The following is a 7,455-nucleotide window of genomic DNA, read 5'->3' as shown; positions in this document are numbered from 1 at the left end:
TTTAATTTCCACCTTTCCACCTCACAAAACTGAAGAAAAGAGGGCCCTGGAATCTAAGCTCCAGCTACCAGAGTCTATATATGGCCAGGGAATTTCTCCTGGCATCCACAATTAGCCCCTGGGACACATTTTCTAATAGAAACAATGATATTAATGGCAGTGAGCTGCCTAGTGCTATGGGCCCTATAGTCCAGCCATATTCTGTTAAATAGGCTTTTGTGGACTCGCTTGGGAACCTTCTCACCATTTGAAACATTGTTTCCATGGGAAAAATGCTTCTCAAGTTCCTAACAACTGACTTACAAACATACTTTTGGAATAAAATGCATTGGTAAGTTGGGGAATGCTTATAGACTTTCACAGAGTCATTCAAAGCCTGTGACTTCATTTCAAGATGTCAGCAAAGTTTGAAACTACTTAGCATACCAAAGAGAGGCCAGTGCGTTTGCCAAAGAAAGTTGAATAAGCAAACAGACAAGACTGACAGATCTATACTAGACAAGCTGACTCTGCCTTTGATTGGCCAGCATTTACATTGAATTATTTTCCTTAATCAAACACATATCTTATTGGGACAGAGAAGACATTTATCCCCTTAAGTGTGTGGTTTTTAAGGAGATGGCAGGTACTCTGTATCTAAGTGTGCATTTAGTATCCTTTCAGAGACACTAGCACTCCCAGGGAAGACAAGCTTATTTTTTTTCTTCTATTGTCTGACATGTTCAGTGTTTCATTGGTTCATTCACCTTCATGAAAACAGAGCAATTATGCAGCTTTCATCTGCTTCCTTGAAAGGCATATGGAAAATTCTGCTTTTAGGACTAAAATGTTAATTCAAAAAATATTCCAAGGCATTCTGAGAGCCTCCTCCAACCCCATTGTTGAAACTACATGCACCACTGCTGCGTTTGCATAGAAAATGTGACAGGATGGTTACTTAAGGGACTAAAACAAGAGGAATATTATGTAGAGAGATACCTCATCGCATTAATTATTATTTGAAATTAAATCTAGTGCCAAGAGCTATAAGGTGCTAGAACTAGAAAAAGAAAATATATCATCATGTATTTAAAAAACCTTACAGCCCAGCCTGTGTGGCTCAGTGGTTGAGTATTGACCTATGAACCAGGAGGTCAAGGTTGGATTCCTGGTCAGGGCACAAGGCTGAGTTGCAGGCTTGATCCCCAGTGCCTGGCTTGCATGAGACAGCTGATCAATGATTCTCTCTCATCATTGATGTTTCTATCTCTCTCTCTCTCCCTTCCTCTCTGAAATCAATAAAAATATACTTTCAAAAAGGGGGTCAATATCTCCCTTTAAAAAATAAAAACCTCTTACAGAGTATAATAATTCTATATAATAAAAGCCTAATGTGCAAAATTTCCCCTCAGGCAGTTGTTTGACTAAGAGTTCGACCAGAAGTTCGACCGCTCACTATGACATGTGCTGACCACCAGGGGGGGTCGCAGAACATGGCAGGCATCGGCGACACGGGGCTGAAAGCAGGAAGCAGTGGAGGTGCTGCCGGCCCCAATGGGCCCTGAGGAGAGCGGGACCATGGCGGGATGGTGGAGCAGATGAGCAGGCAGCACCAGGCCAAGGCGGGTGTCCGCTCACCCTGCTGATCACCCCACAGCGACCAGTGGCAGTGGTGGGGGGTGGGGCCACCGCCCAGCTCTCAGGCACTGAAGAACCTGGGCGGGGGGCCCAGCCCTGATAGATCGCCCTGCAGGTGGGATGGTGGAGCAGGTGAGGGAGCAGTGCCAGGCCAAGGCGGGGTGCCAGGTGGGGCTGCAGGGCTTTGAGGCTGGGGGCACGAGCTGGGGTCCATTCCCCATGCCCCCCTCTGAGGGATTCCACCTATGCACAAATTGGTGCACTGGGCCCCTAGTTAAGAAATTATTACACTACTGATCTTTTAGAAACAGTATAACCACCTGGTCAAGCCTTTATTAATTACCAATTTACTTCTTCCTTAACACTTCATAGCAATGATTATTAAATGAAAGAAAACAAAGAGTGGAGATACTGAGAAATAATTTATATCATGTAGCAATAGTATATTAAAATGCATCATTTTAATTAAGATTTTCACTAGTAGAGAAATTCATATTTTAGGTCTGGTTTATAGCAACATATAGTTTGTCTTAAAAATAGCAATGCATATTAGTAATTATTATTGTTGATATTATTAATTTGTTCTAAAATTAGCTCTAAGAGATTATTTTTTCTCCTCTGAGCAGTGAGTAATCACTACCATGAAAGTGCTTTAACAGAGTAGTTCAGCAGAATACATTGTCAAGGCTGTATTTAGGGGCACTGGGAAGGAAAGTGGGATCTGGAGTCACAGTTTATGACAGGGACATTTTCTTGAGCATATGACCCTGGACAAGTCACTTAACCTTCCTCAGATGCAATTACTTTTTTTCTTTTTGCAAAATCTTTTCAAATTTTATTAAAACTGCCCCAAAGGTCATGGTTACTTTATTTTTAAAAGTAAGAATGTGGAAACTGCTTACTAACACATAAAAACAATTAAAATAATATATTCGGCAAAGCTTATCTTAATAACACTAAATTGTTTTATAGGTTGAATTGTAAGAACTAGTTATCACTGCTTATTCAGAAACTTATTTTATTTTTTAAGTGAACAAAAAGTAAAATCAAATTTTGGGGGTGTATAATTTTATTAATTTTAACAAATGCAAAAAACCACAATCAGGTTACAGAACAATTCTATTACCCCTAACTCCCACCACCACTGCCACCCCTTTATAATGACACTCTCCCCCCAACCTAACCCCTGGCAATCACTCATCTCTTCTCTATCATTACTGATTTTTCTTTTCAAGATTGTCCTATAAATGAAATCATATAGTATATAACCTTTTGAGACAGGCTTCTCTGTCAGCAATGCCTTTGAGATTCATCCACAATTGGATAAATGTATGGATTTACTACAATATGTTTAATCCATTGAAGAAGATTTGGGTTGTTTCTACTTTGATTACATTTCTAGTTGATTAGTCAGGTGATTATGAATAGATCTATAAACATACATATGCAGGTTTTTGTGTGAACATAACTTCATTTTTCCAGGGAAAGGTGATTGCTGAATCATATGGTAAGTATATGTTTTGCTTTGTAAATAAGAAATTGCCTGTATTTCAGAGTGGCTCTACCATTTTTCATACTCACTAGCAATGTGTTGAGTTCCAGTTTTTCTGTACCTTTGTCAGCACTTCATATTGTCAATATTTTTTTTATTTTAGACATTTAATAGGTTTTTAATTGTATCTCATTATTGTTTTATTTTCATTTCATTACTGCCTAATGATGTTAAATATCTTTTCATGTTCTGATTTTCCATTTGTATATCTTCACTGATATCTCTGTTGAAGTATTTTGCCTACTTTTTAAAAATTGTGTTGTATCCTTGATGTTGAATTTTGAGAATTCAATATATATATCCTCTATACAAATCTTTTGTGAGATACCTGGTTTACAAATATTTTCATCCAATCTGTGACTTTTTTCATTATCTTGATAGTGGCATTGGAAGAGCAAAAAAGAGCAAAAATGTTTAATTTTGAAGAAGTCTGATTTCTTATTTTTTTTCTTTTATAGATCATGTTTTTGGTGTCATGTCTAAGAAGGCTTTGCCTAAATTCAGGTCAAATTTTTTTAAGTCTTGATATTTTAGCTTTTACATTTAGATTTATTATACATTTTCAGTTATTTTGTATAAAGTATAAAATTTAGGTCAAATTTTTTTGTTTTGTCTGTGTATGTCCAATTGCTCTGGTGCCATTTGTTGGAAAGGCTATCCTTCTTCCATTGAATTGTTTTTGCACCTTTGTCAAAAATAATTTGGTGCCATCATCTCTTGTCTAGACCAGGGATTAGCAAACTATGGCATATAAGCTGAAACTGAACCACCACCTATTTTTGTAAATACAGTTTTATTGGAACAGAGATAAGATATGCCCATTGGTTTGCATGTTGTTTATATATTATCTATGGCTGCTGTTGTTGGCTGGATTATTCCGTAAATGTCAATGAATTCCTCTTGGTGGATGGTGTTGTTCAGTTATTCTATATCCTGGATTATTTTTGTGTACTAATTCTATCAATAACTGAGAGAGGAGCGTTGAAGTCCATAGTTACACTTGTGGATTTCTCTATTTTTATTTTCAGTTCTGTTAGTTTCTGCTTTATATATTACTAGAGGCCCAATGCACGAAATTCATGCACTCAGGGCAGGGGTCCCTCAGCCTGGCCTGCCCCCTCTTGCAATCCAGGAGCCCTCAGGGGATTTCCCACTGATGGCTTAAGCTGGTAGTCAGACATCCTTAGTGCTGCTGCTGAGGCGGGAGAGGCTCCTGCCACCGCTGCTACACTCACCAGCCAGCCATGAGCCTGGCTTCTGGTTGAGCGGAGCTCCCTCTGTGGGAGTGCACTGACCACCAGGGGGCAGCTCCTGTATTGAGCACCTGCCCCCTGGTGGTCAATGTGCATCATAATGATCCGGTCATTAGGCCATTCGGTCAATTTGCATATTAGCTTTTATTATATAGGATAAATCTCTGTTGCTGGTGCATACACATTTTGTATTGTTATTTCTTTTTGGTGAATTAATCCTTTTACCATTATATAATGGTCCTCTTCACCTGTGATGATCTTCCTTGTTCTGAATTTTAATTTGTGTGAAATTCATTTCTCCATTCCAGCTTTTATTGGGCTAATGATTAATGGTATATCTTTTTACACACCTTTATTTTTCATCTAACTACATAATTAATTTAATGTAATTTTCTTATATGTAACCTATATTTGGGTCCTATGTGTTTTTAATTTATTTTGATAATCTCTATATTTTAATTGGTGTGTTTAAATCATTTACATTTAATGTAATTGCTGATATGTTTAAATTTGGATCTACAATTTATTATTTTTTTTCTATACATTTTCCCTATTTTTCATCCAGTTTCCACTTTTTACCTCCTGTAGGGTTATCTGAATATTAGTAATGCATGTTAATTTATCTATTATATTTTTATTATATATCTTTGACTAGTTCTTTTTATTATTTGTTGCTTTAGTGATTACAATGTACATATTTAATATTTTACAGTCTACTTAGAATTGATATATAACCACTTCAAAGGAATATAGTAATCTTACCACCATATTGGGTTCTTCACCCTCCCACATTTTATGTTGTAATTGTGTTATGTATTACATCTTTGTCAATTAAAACCCCATCAATGTTATCACTTTTGATTTCAATGTTTAAATATATTTTAAGAACTCAACATGAGAAGAAAGTCTATTATAATTACCCAAATATTAACCATTTATATGGCTCTTCTTTCATTCCTGATGTTCCAAGTCTTTTTCTGGTATCATAAATCTTTGGAGAAATTATATTGACAATAAGTTGTCTTTGTTTTCCTTCATATAAAAATGTCTTTATTTTAGTTTCCTTCTTGAAGGATATTTCCACCCAGAATTCTTGGTTGACAGTAATTTTCTTTTAGCACTTTAAAAATGTTTTGCATTTTCCTTCTGACCTAAAAGATTTCTGATGAATTCGAATATTCCCTGAGCAGCAGCATAGTAGCAGCTGCTAGTTTGGCTTATTACACTTCCATAGACTTAGCTAGTAAGGAGGTGGCAAGCCTAAATGGAATTAGACAGTTGATTACTTAGAAAGCATAAGCAAGGTCAACTTAATGTCAGCTCTCTGTATTCTTATGCATATAGAATGACACCGAACTTGATGGGCCAAATGATCAACAACATGAGCAGGAATTACTAAAGGAAGGGTCAATTCTATACTGTAGTAAAACATTATATTGCCTGCAGTTGTATCTCAAAGGGAGGAAGTAAGTTGAACAGTCCTGGTAGGGAGATGAGGATCTGACAGCCTCTTACAAGATAAGGAGGCAAGTGATAGCTCCTCACAAGATTGCCTATTTTACCATGTTTTGAGAGAATAACAGGATGATCCCCCAAAGATTAGGTCAAATTATGGTTTAGCCTTGGGTAGATAGTCAATATGGATACATGCAAGGCAGCCGGGGTGCCATGATGGAGCTGTTTCACTATAATGAAAGACCCACACTCAATCAAGTGTTTGTTTATAAATAATGTGTTGCTATTTGTCTGGCTGCATTCAGGGTTTTTTCTTTTCATTTTTTTATAATCCTTACCAGATAATATTCTTTCCATTGATTTTCAGAGAGAGTGAAAGAGAGAGAGGAAGGGGAGAGAAACATCAGTGCAAGAGAGACACATTGACTGGTTGTCTCCCCCACACACTCCAACCAGGGCCAGGGATCAAACACCCAACCAATGTACATGCCCTTGACATGGGATTGAACCCATGACCCTTTGATCAGTCAAGCTGATGCTGTAACCACTGCACAACCGGCCAGGACTAGTGTTTTTTCTTTATATTTAGTTTTAGTAGTTTTATTATGATGTATGCATTTCTTTGGGTTTAATCTGTTTGATTTCAATGAATTTCTCAGAACTATAGGTTTATGTTCTTTGCTAAATATAGGAATTTTTCAGTCATTGTTTCCTCAAATTTTACCTGCATCGCATTCTTTCTCCTCCATTTGTGGGATTCCTTTGATACTAGCCCCTCTAGTCAGAGAAGAAGGTTCCCTTTTCTTAGAGTTTTAGCCATCTAGGAGCCCTGTTGCCTTCATTGTTATTGCCACTATTAACACCGTGAGATTGTCAGGGTGGTGAAGTGAAAAAAAATGAGGAAAAGAAAAAAGTAAATGGGAGATTTCCCCTACTCTGAGTGTTAGGTACACAGTTTTCTGCTTCTCAAGCAAGAAATAGAAGTTTTCTCCTGGATCTCTCTATGGGTTCCAGGCTACCTTGAGCCCAGAACTGGAGATACAGGAGGGGAAAAAATGGGAGTACTTAAAATTCTGGTCTTTCTCTTCAATCTACTATTTACTTTTCAAAGTCTTCAAAGAACTGCTTCATGTATTTTTTCTAAATTTTATAGCTGCAGTCAATAGGAGAGATTGGGGGGGGGGAGTGTGTCTACTCCATCTAACCTGGAACCAGACACTCTCAGCCTCAGTTCTGCCACTTGAGAACTGAAACCATCTACAGGTACAGAGCTTAAGTGGATTAAGGACATGATCTTACTATTCCTTCTTATTCAGGAAGATGAAAATTGTATACAACTTTTTGATTGTTTCAGGGACTTCATGAAAATTCATTTATTGAACAAAAGAACATGCAACTAACCCTCATCAGAGTCATGACTCCTTTTCTTGAAATGATAGGTCATTCATCAGGCTTTTTATATGATTATTACTCTTTAAGTCTTGCTTCAAAACCATCACCTTACTTGGTGTCAATCAATTCAAAACTTATTAATAATATAACAAATTATTGTCTTATTGGAGTCATGCCCAGCATTTT

Source organism: Myotis lucifugus, unplaced genomic scaffold, assembly GCF_000147115.1.
Source record: "Myotis lucifugus unplaced genomic scaffold, Myoluc2.0 scaffold_40, whole genome shotgun sequence".
NCBI classification, from domain to species: domain Eukaryota; kingdom Metazoa; phylum Chordata; class Mammalia; order Chiroptera; family Vespertilionidae; genus Myotis; species Myotis lucifugus.
The sequence above is the reverse complement of the archived record's forward strand: the minus strand, read 5'-3'. Positions refer to the sequence as shown.